Raw genomic sequence first — 12,009 nt, 5'->3', positions numbered from 1 at the left:
AATCCCAACTGTAACCCCATTTACTGACTCCGGCCGCCCCCTTTATGCCAGTGATTCGTGTTTAACTTGTTTACTGCCGGTAACATTTGCATGGACCTAAAAATAAAAAACACGTAACGGAATAACGTTAAGGCGCCAGGGTGTAGCTTGTAAATTCCTAACGCTTGGTGTTGTGGAGTTTTGCAGGGATTTTACGACTTTGCTTTCCATGTGATTTTTTTTCCCAAGGATAACGTAATTGTGGCAAAGAAGTGGTTAAGCTAGTATTGATAAGAAAGGGACTTGGAGTATGTGTGTTGATGTTCTGCCCCAGCCTAGTGTCCTCCTGTGTAGCAAAAAGGGTTTGGAGACCTGTGTGTTTTGGGATAGAAGCCACCCACCCCTTCCCTGTGTCTCTCCCACACACACCCTCCCCTCTGTGCTCACAGCCTGTCCATACTACTCCCTCTCCTGTAGATGTAGAGGGCAGTCACCAGTACCGCACCTGGACAGTAGGATCAGCCCCACTGATCACTTGTGTTTTCTATCTACAAGCTGATGGCATTCAAGAAACTTCACCACTGAAGTGGAAGCCGCTTTGAAAAGCCAAGAGCCCAGGGCTCCCTCCTTCCCTGCTCACTTTGAGGAGTCTGCACGGTCTCAGCCTGAATTTTGAGCCATTTGCTTCCAATCTTTACTGACTTCTTCCTTCTCATCCCTGTGTGGCGAGAAGACACTACTATTTTGGCAGGAGAAACCCGAGGGTCATCTTCTTCTGGACAGTGGTAAGTGCTGCCGTCAGTTCATCCCCTACATAAAGTTTGCAAATGTGTTTTTTTTTATAATAGGAAAAGTAAATTGGGCAGATGGTAAAACAAGATACAAGTCCCCGTATAGTGAAGAATTCAAAAGATCTAGATGAATAGATATAGATTGTAGTTTTATGCCAACGCGTTTCTAGGTCGAACAGACCTCTTCCTCAGGACAACCACAATAAAGAAGCTCAAAATAACATTAGTTTCTGGATATATCAGATCTGTATGAGCTTGGAAAAATGTAAAAATTTGAGAGTCCTCAGTGGTTGATACCTTATATTAATTTTCTATCTACTGATGATTTCCCTATATGAGCTTGGAAGCGTTTAGTAATCCTTATACCGGTGACCCATTTACTTAATTGTTATAGACCTGTCAGATTCTCATCAGGTTATTGTTAAATTCCAAATTTTTATCTTTTGCATTTATTTTCCGTACTCCATTTATTTTCTGTATTTTATCTTTTGCTTTTATTTTCCGTACTCCGTTTATTTTCCGTATTTTATATTTTGCATTTATTTTCCGTACTCTCTTTATTTTCCGTATTTTATCTTTTGTATTTATTTTCCATCATTCTGTAGCTCTTTACAGACATTAATTAACATCACAATCTAAAATCCCTATCAGTATATCTGATACCAACAAAAACTCCTTGTATATGTTGTCCTTGGTGGGATTTGAAACCAGGAACACCGTGCTGCAAAGCAACAGTCTTACCCACTGAGCCACCCTGCTACCCGGTGACTTAGTGGTATATATTCTTACTCAACTTTCCATCTATAGATACGAAACGAAAGCTAAACTCTTCATATCATAACAGACCACAAAAAAAGTTCTACCACCGAGAATAAAAAAACACCATAAATAACAGAAGCAAAAAAAAAAACCACTCACCTTGATCAGTGTGCAGGACTGTCACGGATTTAATAACTATATCTATAGAGAGTCTCCTAATAAAATAACCCATAGCAGAGCTCTGCGGACTAATTCACAGAGAGAGCACTAATCATTTCCATTAAAGGTCAATTAATCCTTACAATTCAATAATGGTTTACGCTCGTCAGCCCGCGCAGGGGAAAGCCGTCGGTTACATTTTAATCTTGAACAGAGCTTTTTAATCATTTTTAAGTTAAGTTTTAAGTCCATAAAGGCAATAAATGAGGAATGGGTTGCCAGCTGTTCACGAGGACTTTTCCTCCAAGTGATTTACTGGTGTTCAATAGGCAGCGGCAGAACTGTACAGGGAGGTTCTAAGTCTTATAAGGAAGTTATTAGACTTTCACCTTCAGAACTGCTTTATTTCATACTAAATCCATTCACTTTACAATATCCCCTCGCACTAAATTCAGCTGTTAAAACTCATTTAAGTGCACACAAAAAAAAAAAATAATAATAATTAGTTTAGAGCCCGGAGCTCGGTGTCACATGAGCTCAACAACAAAGAAACAATTTCCTAATTTCTTATTATTTTACTGATAACTCCCCAAAAATTTTTACTTAATTGTCCCTTTAAAAAAATATATATATATGAGATGTCATTTGATTTGGAAACATTTTTCTATAAACTGTGTGTATAGATTCAATAATAGTTTAATAATCGTAAATCAATTTCTATCCTTCGATTCCATTTAATTCTGTTAACTATATTAGATTTGCGTAGAAATTGTTTAGGCTGGGAATTAATTTTTGCAATTAAATATTAAAAACCTATATTTAAATAATATGCTATAAGGTTACATGACTGGTAAATTGTTAATTCCAAAATTAATTTAGTAGTTTACTAATGAGTTTGTCATAAAGGGTCTACAAAAAATGCATTATTATTTTTTTCTTATTTATTTATTGTGTCCTTGCCATTTGTGTTTGATACTTTTTCTGTAATGCACCTTCCTGCGAATGCTGCTTTATGGAAGCGGCAGATGCATATTAATGAATTCAGTTTTCCGCGCAGTACAATATATTCTAATTACTTTACTCTAGGGGTTATTAAGTATAATCTAATGATGCTCTCATTAATCGTGCGGGGGGGATTTCTCTGTTCTAAGGCGCAGAATACTTTATTAGAGTCGAAGAGATAATTCTATTCGAGGCTTTCCATCTGATGACAATTTGATGGCGTTTCTTTAAACGCCCCCCTCCCCATTTTTATTATTTTCTGGAGATCATTCCTCCAGGGAATATTTATTTTTTTATTACATCGTGCAAAAAAAAAGTGTTCACCTTGTTTATACGGCGGCTCTTGGCGCAGGTAATGAGCGGTGATGAGAAGGAGAAACACTTGTGTTATCATAATATTGAACCGCTGGATGCGGCTAGAATGACTTCTTTGTTAGAAGAGGAAAACGCTGGATTTAGTAAAACAAACGCCTGGATGGCTGAACCAACGCAGGAGCGTCCTGTGGATTTAGCAAATAGTGCGCTGTTGACAGAATGGAATCCTTATCACAAACACTTTTGTCCCTGGGTTTATCCGCTGGAGCTGGATGTGCAGCTAGCAGGAAACCTGCAGTAGTGGTGAAATCCGCAGAACAATACGTCCTCTACTCATTTGAGAGATCTTAACTCTTCTAATAGTGTTTAGACAACACTCCGTATTATTCAGATGTTGGTGACAAATAAGTGCGGTGACAATGTCCTGATGCCGTGTCCCAAAAGTGGTGACGACATTAAAATCGAAAAACCCATACTCAGTCATTTTCTTCCATTGGAAGCGAAGATGATACAGACTTGGGGGTTGTTAGATTTTGATTTATTTGCATTATATACATTTAGTTGCGTTAGCATAATAGAAATTTAAGTTAACCAATATACTAAAATTCACGTTATCTATTTGTACAAATGATAAAATCTGTCTCTTGACATATAATTAATTCTGAATTTTAAGATGATAAAAAAATGTACCGTATATAAAAATTACTTTGAGGCTACTGTCACACTATCAATATTTGGCCAATATTTTACATCAGTATTTGTAAGCCAAAACCTGGTGAGGAACAATTAGAGAAAAAGTGTAATAGAAACAGATGCACCAATTCTTCATTTTTGACCCACTCCTGGTTTTGGCTTACAAATACTGATGTAAACTACTGACCAAATACGGATAGTGTGACCGTAGCCTCAAGGTAGATGATCTGCAAAAAGAAAACCAATAATAAGATGAATTTGTTCTTTGGGTTGCTCCGTTCTGTCCCTTGTGCTTTTTGTTCTTTGGGTTGCTCCGCTCTGTTCCTTGTGTATTTTGGTCTTTGGGTTGCTCCGCTCTGTCCCTTGTGTTTTTGTTCTTTGGGCTGCTCTGCTCTGTCCCTTGTGTTTTTTGTTCTTTGGATTTCTCTTCTCTGTCCCTTGTGGGTTTTTTTCATTGGGTTGCTCTGCTATGTGCCATGTGTTTTTTGTTCTTTGGGTTTCTCTGCTCTGTCCCTTGTGTTTTTTGTACTTTGGATTTCTCTTCTCTGTCCCTTGTGTTTTTTGTTCTTTGGATTTCTCTTCTCTGTCCCTTGTGTTTTTTGTTTTTTGGGTTGCTCCGCTCTGTCCCTTGTGTTTTTTGTTCTTTGGGTTGCTCAGCTCTGTGCCTTGTGTTTTTTGTTCTTTGGGTTTCTCTGCTCTGTCGCTTGTGTTTTTTGTTCTTTGGATTTCTCTTCTCTGTCCCTTGTGTTTTTTGTTCTTTGTATTTCTCTTCTCTGTCCCTTGTGCTTTTTGTTCTTTGGATTTCTCTTCTCTGTCCCTTGTGTTTTTTGTTCTTTGGATTTCTCTTCTCTGTCCCTTGTGCTTTTTGTTCTTTGGATTTCTCTTCTCTGTCCCTTGTGCTTTTTGTTCTTTGGATTTCTCTTCTCTGTCCCTTGTGCTTTTTGTTCTTTGGATTTCTCTTCTCTGTCCCTTGTGTTTTTTGTTCTTTGGATTTCTCTTCTCTGTCCCTTGTGTTTTTTGTTCTTTGGGTTGCTCCGCTCTGTCCCTTGTGTTTTTTGTTCTTTGGGTTGCTCCGCTCTGTCCCTTGTGTTTTTTGTTCTTTGGGTTGCTCCGCTCTGTCCCTTTTGTTTTTTGATCTTTGGGTTGCTCCGCTCTGTCCCTTGTGTTTTTTGTTCTTTAGGTTGCTCCGCTCTATCCCTTGTGTTTCACCAAAGATATGGAAGCTGGAATTACCTATATTGGATATATATTTATTTGGTTTGATGTTTCGCTTTTTCTGAATATGACACTTAGATTGGATACACATTTACTCCGTTTGATGTTTCTCTTTTTCTGAAAATGTGTAATAACGACAGAGCATAAATATCTGTAAATTGACAAATATATTTCATATTTATTAATATTTGCTTTAGAACACTTTATCTTCCCCATCCTTCTTGTAAGCACCCTATAATTGTGGTGTATCCTGAGACACTTTTGAAGGAAGGAGAAAAATCCGTGAGTGTTATTAATTAGGAATTTTTGGAAGTTGTGGGAGACTTAACCTAAGAGCTGCCGTGTTTTTCTGGTTCAGGCTGTTGTTTACTGAGATTTTTTTTAGCTTGCAGCTATATAACGTTCTAGTCAAGGCATTTAATTGTGTGTGTACTAACAACGCCTTGGAGAGATGTAGACTACTAGGCTGATTTTGGAAGCATGTAGCTATCTAAGATTGCATCCTGAGTGTACACTCATCACAATTATTATTTTGTGCTTTTGTTTTTTAAGGCCTATCATAGTCGAGGTGATAATGTAACAGAATATGCTTTTCATTTAGATAAATTATTAACGGAAAACTGTCATTGCTTGGCACAAGTAAGACGTAGCATTTAATATTAATCAGCACATAATTCCCCCCCTTGGGTATTACTTGATCAGTGGTCGTGAAGTGGAGCAGAGGTCTATGCGGCGTATTTGCCAGTTCCACCCCCTCCCTTGCATATACAATATACAAGAAGCTGTATTCACTCTACTCTGGTGGACACATGGTTAACCTCAAGTTCTTAGAAGAAGGCTGTCAGTCATGTCCTGGTTCTCATGAAGGAGCAGAGCAGAGTATTATGGGTAAAGGTGGCTGATTGACATCTCTGCTTATTTTGCAGCAATTCTTGAATTTCATGTGTAAGGCTGCCGAGCACCAGGCATCCAAACCGTCGCTGGTCACGAAAGTTACATATGAGAGAGCTTGGGTGGAAGGCTCTTTAATACATAGGCAAAAATAGTGGTCTGCTCCTTATATCGCATAATACCTCGTTCACAGACAATCAGAAGAAAAAAAAAATCTCAATCTGACAACAAGACGATGAATTCCCAACCCACTCATTTAAGAATGTTGGACGACAAGTTTATATCAATCTATAAATAATGTTTGGTGACCGAGAACTCCTATTTTGTGGTACCAGATTCCTAAATTCTATTATTTTTACAATGATCTTTCCCACTAATTCAACCGCCGTAGCTGCCAGCCGACTCAATGTCGTTTTCTCTAGAGGAACCCATAAAACACAGTCGGGACGTTTCAGTAGAATGGATATCCTAATAAACTTATATTATCATGGTTAAGCGGATAAGTGAGGTTCCCTCTCATGGGCAGAGTGGCATGTGCTGTACAAGATATTTCTGTCATTATTCTGGGCAGGAAGACCCCTCTAATAATAATACATGTGAAGGTGTGTTGGTTTGCACTCACTTGCTTGTACAGGGCTAGATAGTACACAGTATTGACAGCTTGAGGAACAACAAAGAGGAACCTACAGATCCTCCAATGTTGAGATCAACTCTGTATGAGCACAATTTAGGCAGAGTAATGTACATAAATATAGATAAGACAATCGAAACGCCTAAAAACACAGCATATGCTCTATCATTTGATCAGGTAAGTGGGTGCCAGGTATGGTTTTTATGCCGCTGATCTCCAGTTGAAAGAATAGGATTGAAATAGGAAAGATCCAACCCACCTGATCAATGTTTTCATATATTTGAGACTCTATAAGGGGCGACGGCATAGACTTTAATTTGTTAGCAGATCACAATGGAATAAATTAAATTAATGGATGGCTGTATATTGAAGGGTTTTCCATATACTGATGCAGAAAATATTGTCAGAATCCAAAAAAAAATCGGGACTAGAAGCAATAGACATTATTAGGCCTAAAGGATAAAAAATCACGTAGAAAACTCAGACTCAGGTGATTTTTTTTTCTTACTGTCATCCGTATGCAGTCTATTTTTTTACACCAGCCGCTATTAATCATTTACAAGACCATTTACAGTTTCCTATGTTACAGAATTTCAATGTATTTGTAAAAAATGGATGCTATACTGTGGTTCAGTACAGCACCCAATTTTTTTTGGAGGGGCGCACCCATAGACTTGAATGGATGAGTCTCATCCGATTTACAGAAGAAACTAGTGCATGGTGTGAATATTTTTTCAGACACAGATTTGGTCAGTGAGAAAAAAACGCTCATCTACACTGCAACAGTCCGAGTGCGGTCCTTTTTTTTTTTTATGGACAGCACTCGGACCGGAAATACGGTCGATGGAACGAACCCTAAGGCCACAGCTCCACTATCAGTATTTGGTCAGTATTCGGTCAGTATCTTTTCCCAGGAGTGGGAGACAAAACCAGGAGTGGGACAATCAGAGAAAAGGTATAATAGAAACAAGTCACCAATTCTGCATTTATCACCCACTCCTGGTTTTGGCTCCCACTCCTCAGAAAAAATACTGACCGAATACTGACCAAATACTGATAGTTGGGCCATGGCCTTAGGGTGAAAGCAATTCTGTGCAATGGCTGGAAAGACTTCTTAGGCCACGGCCCCACTATCTGTGTCTGGTCAGTATTTTTTCTCTGGAGTGTAAGCCAAAACCCGGAGTGGATGATAAATGCAGAATTGGTGACTTGTTTCTATTATACCTTTTCTCTGATTGATCCTCACCTGGTTTTGGCTCCCACTCCTGAGAAAAAATACTGACTGAATACTGACCAAATACTGATAGTGGGGCCGTGGCCTTATGCTTCAACTTATTCGTCAAAAACGTATGCTAGTGTGTGCCAATTTGTCAAACTATGGCTGCCTGAATATTGATGCACATACCATCTATGTCTACATGCATTATCAGCTAGCTTTTAATAGTAGGTTTTACATATCTTAAAGTGTACTGCTATATGTTTCAATACGTCTACCATTAAGAATAATGATGAAAAAAAAGTATACATTTTTCATGCTCTTATTGGGGACCCCCATGCACGTCCAAGAAAAAAAACATGCAAACCTGACAAAAGGTAGGAAAGGAACCTTTTTTTTTTATTCTTTTTTTTTACTATGTCTTCCCTATTTTGTCTATAAATGTGCCGCCAAATATAGTTTTTTGCAATTTAGGGTGTATATGTCCACTGCGAACCGATCCTTTAAAGATTTGTAACCCGCCATCCATAGCCTTGATTTGCTATGAGATATGTGTGAAAGATATCAGTATGTTCTCGCTACGGGAGATCGGTGACGTAAAGTAGTGATTATGTGGACCTGGGAGTTTTCTATACACCAGTCAGACGCATTGCAATGTCCCTTAAGAGCTGATGACTTTGTACTTTGATTCAAGTGGAATTTTTTCTGCTTCCGAGTTTTTCTTTTTTCATAAATGCAGAATGTAAAAAAAAGGGGGTAATTGGAGCAGTTAATCAAAAATTGTCATTAAGGCAAAACCTTCCCCCTTGTATCCGTCTGTAAGACAACTCCAGAGGAGAAGAAGAAATCCTGGACTTCATTAGAGCGAGCCCATTTACTGCAATAATCCCACCTGCTGTTTATATAACATCCAGTGAAGAGTTTATACAGCGTTCATTCTCTCATCATGCAAAGTGTTTTCTCGCTGTTAGAACAGCTGGCCGGCACATTTCTATCCAGCATGACATTTGGATGTGGGGTTTACTGGGTTAACAAAGCGGCACTGCGGCGAGTAATGTGCATTCCTCCCATTGCTGCGCGGAGCTGGGAGCTCTCAGTCCTTGCGCGGACTTGTAGTCGTGTTGTAACGTTACCTCCTTAATGGACCACTGTATTCATTTGGATTCATTCCAGCAGAGATTTTACCTCCCTTACAAAACATTTCAGGATGCCTTTCTGTACCCCCTACCTGTGGCCCTGCGCCCGGGACCAGTGTCAGCTTCCAGTGACCTTCAGCAAGGTTATGCGTTGTACATCAGCATCTCACATGGGCTAGCTCTTAGCAGGTGCACAGTACTGTAAAAAGTAACAAGAAAGTGATAAATATATATATTTTTAAAATCTTTGTTAATGAATCTCTTTATTTTTACATTAAGTAAAAAAATATTTATTAAATTTTTCCTTTTTTTTTGCCGTTTTCCAATGTGTTATTCTGTAACGTGAGTAAATAAAAAAAAATATATATATATATATATTTTTTAATAAAAAAAAATCCTGACAAAATGAGCTAAAGCAAGAATTTTTAACTAAAGGAGTAAAAAAAAAAAAGTGATTGGTGAAACATAAGTTAAATAATATCTGCAATTCATTTCCAGAATGTCATGTATTAGGAATGGAAACGTGTTTTTTAAGTGCTATTCAGATGAACAAATTATCTTCTTGGCACATGGATGTCATACGGACGGCACACAGATGTAAAAAAATGGGCACACGGATGAAAATTAGAAAAAAAATGTCCGAGTATTCTGGATAAAACGATTTCTCATACTCTCTTTCGCAGGGTCCCTTATGGTGATTGTCTTTTATCCATTCCATACATTCATACACTAAAGAATCAAATCTATATCCATCTAGTAGGATGGAGCGCATCCCACAGAATCAGTGATAGTTTTATCAAACTTTTAAAACTTTTGCTTTTTTATTTATTTAGATCCCTCTTCATTATAATTGTATTAAGTTCACATCTCACATTTTTCCTTGGATAGCTTGGGAAATGCTCCAGACATATGCGCTGAATGTATGGTACTTAGTGACATAAATACGAGTCCCATTGACTTGATTTGAAAAAGAAGTAATTTTTTAGGAGGTGTCACCTTACATGTGAATTTCGTATTACCGGTATATAAATGGTATATGTGAGCTTATAACAAGGGGAAACTCTACATACTTTGAGCCCAATATAGAGATCAGAAAATGAAGCATGAGAATAAGACTAATGACATTTTCTCTCTTTTTCGTGTGCGTCCATTTTTTTTTTGGACTGTAACCCACTTTATATTATTTAGATTACAATTAATAAAAGCTATTGTCAATCCCCACAATCTCAGAGACTCGGAATTAATGACCCCCATCTTTAGACCTGTGACACAGGAATCAGAGTCTGCTCTGGCCGTACAGGCTTAATCTAAGTAATTTTGGAAAAAATCTCTTTTTTTTTTTAAGGAATTGTTTTTTTTTATATGTACCTTAGATACAAGCAAAAGTCTGAGCAAAATGTTGGGTCTATAAACCCATAGAATAGAATAATACATTTACATGACATAAAGGTTTATTATACAGAGAAGGAAAGCATTAATAAAAAGGAAAGGGAGGCTAGGACAATGGTCCTTGTTCTCTTAATGTTGTCTATAATAGTAATATGAGTGGATTAGCAAACTAGTACTAGGAATGCAAAGAGTTCTAAAAAAGATACAGCAATAATATAGTAAAATCAACCATCAATGACAGAAAAAAGCCTCTATTGGATTGTATTAGTATATCCATACCAGAAGGAGAAATACTGACACAATATTGGTGCTCTGTAAAATTACCCATTTTATTCTGTAGATTTAACCGTAATATTGGTGTTCTGTAGAATTAACCATTTTCACCAAGTTTTTAGATACATATTATAGCACTGTAGACTGATAAGTAATCTCTCTCTTTTATATATATATATATATATATATATATATATATATACATATATATATATACATACACATATATGTATATATTCTCTCTTGATATATAAATATATATATATATTGTACATATACATAAAATCATGCAACGTAAATAATATAATGTTCAGAATATTCATCTTACACTATGGCAATTATGTTAGCGGCATTTTGATTTAATTCCCCTAAAAAAATTGTTTTTTTTGTGTTTGGATCTTTCCAGGATATTTCTCCGTTTTAATAATAAGAACCTGAAGAACTTATTTCTTTAATGGGAAGAAGACTAACCATTAAAGACTAAACATTGGCTGTTTTTGTCAGTAAACTTCAGTTTTCCCGTGCTGTCATTCCATCGGCGCTCTGATTGTGATACATTTAGAATTATACGGAGATAAGATCCTTGGTTTAGAAATGTCACTACATCACACAGTGTAGCTGGACTACATGATCACTGAGTGACCACAGCTGGCGGAGAGAAGTTCTTGTGCTGTTACTGTATTGATTTCTAGATACAAAAGTGTGAGGTCATAAATTCTAGAAGATAGCGAATAGTGGACGTATATCTGCGGCATATGTACGGACGCAGTTTTTGATAGAACAGCTGAAGGCCTAGCAGTGATCTGGCCATGGACGTTCCTGTGCAGCCCCTGATATTTCAGCTGCGTATGGCGCCACTCCTCGCATGAGCCCTTGCTCTTCTGTTATCCCTGTCACACCTGTCATTGCTGAGAGGGGATTATAATCACATAACAACAATATCTCCTGACCATCCGTGTCTCCTTTAACAACCATAACACAAAAAATTTGTAGCCTCACAAGCACCCTAATCCTCTGTGGTATGTTAGACGGTTTGTTGTGCGTTTCATGTTTCGGAGAACACATGACCAGATATCGCGTTTCACCGTTTTCCTAGCGCAAAATCAGGAATGAGGAAGAGTGTGGTATTGTCTCTATAGAAATGCATGCAGTCTTCACATACACGCTATCCATCTGCAGGTGCCCATTCAGCCGGATGCTTCTTTTCTGGGTCCCCAGCCCCCCAGAACATCTTTATGTGTTCATGTCTCGAGTCGTTGAAAGGCTGACCCTTTGCTTCATTTTCAGGTGTGGAATAAGTACAGTCCTGTATTTTCCAATGGGTTTCTCCAAGCAAAACTAAATGTCTACACTCACCTTCCCCCCAACCACCATTGAATTTCAGTTTCCCCATATGTTGATCCAATGCCTTGAACATGATTAAGAGCTAGAGTTGGTGCGAATCTATCTCGGGACCTAGTCCATTGGCCACGTCGCTGAACGGGAGCCCTGAGAACCTCCTCCTACCTGATGGCATCCAGAGCTTTTCTTTTGGTTAGTTGGCCTGGTGCGACATCCTTA

General features: G+C 37.9%; 1 protein-coding gene across 2 annotated transcripts in view; it reads left to right on the top strand.

Moving 5' to 3' along the window:
• The first annotated feature begins 409 nt into the window (after positions 1–409).
• EYA2 (EYA transcriptional coactivator and phosphatase 2) overlaps positions 410–12,009 on the top strand; it is a 169,000-nt gene continuing 157,400 nt past the window's right edge. The window contains exon 1 of one of the 2 annotated variants that reach the window (XM_073682688.1): positions 410–764. The gene's annotated coding sequence lies outside the window, so the exon portion shown is untranslated. The remainder of the gene's footprint in view (positions 765–12,009) is intronic. The other variant, XM_073682689.1, reaches the window with a different exon arrangement.

This window comes from Phyllobates terribilis, unplaced genomic scaffold, assembly GCF_046119375.1.
Source record: "Phyllobates terribilis strain yellow unplaced genomic scaffold, ASM4611937v1 Scaffold_5__5_contigs__length_657084704, whole genome shotgun sequence".
In the NCBI taxonomy this organism is placed as follows: Eukaryota; Metazoa; Chordata; class Amphibia; order Anura; family Dendrobatidae; genus Phyllobates; species Phyllobates terribilis.
This window is presented reverse-complemented; position numbering and strand designations above follow the sequence as displayed.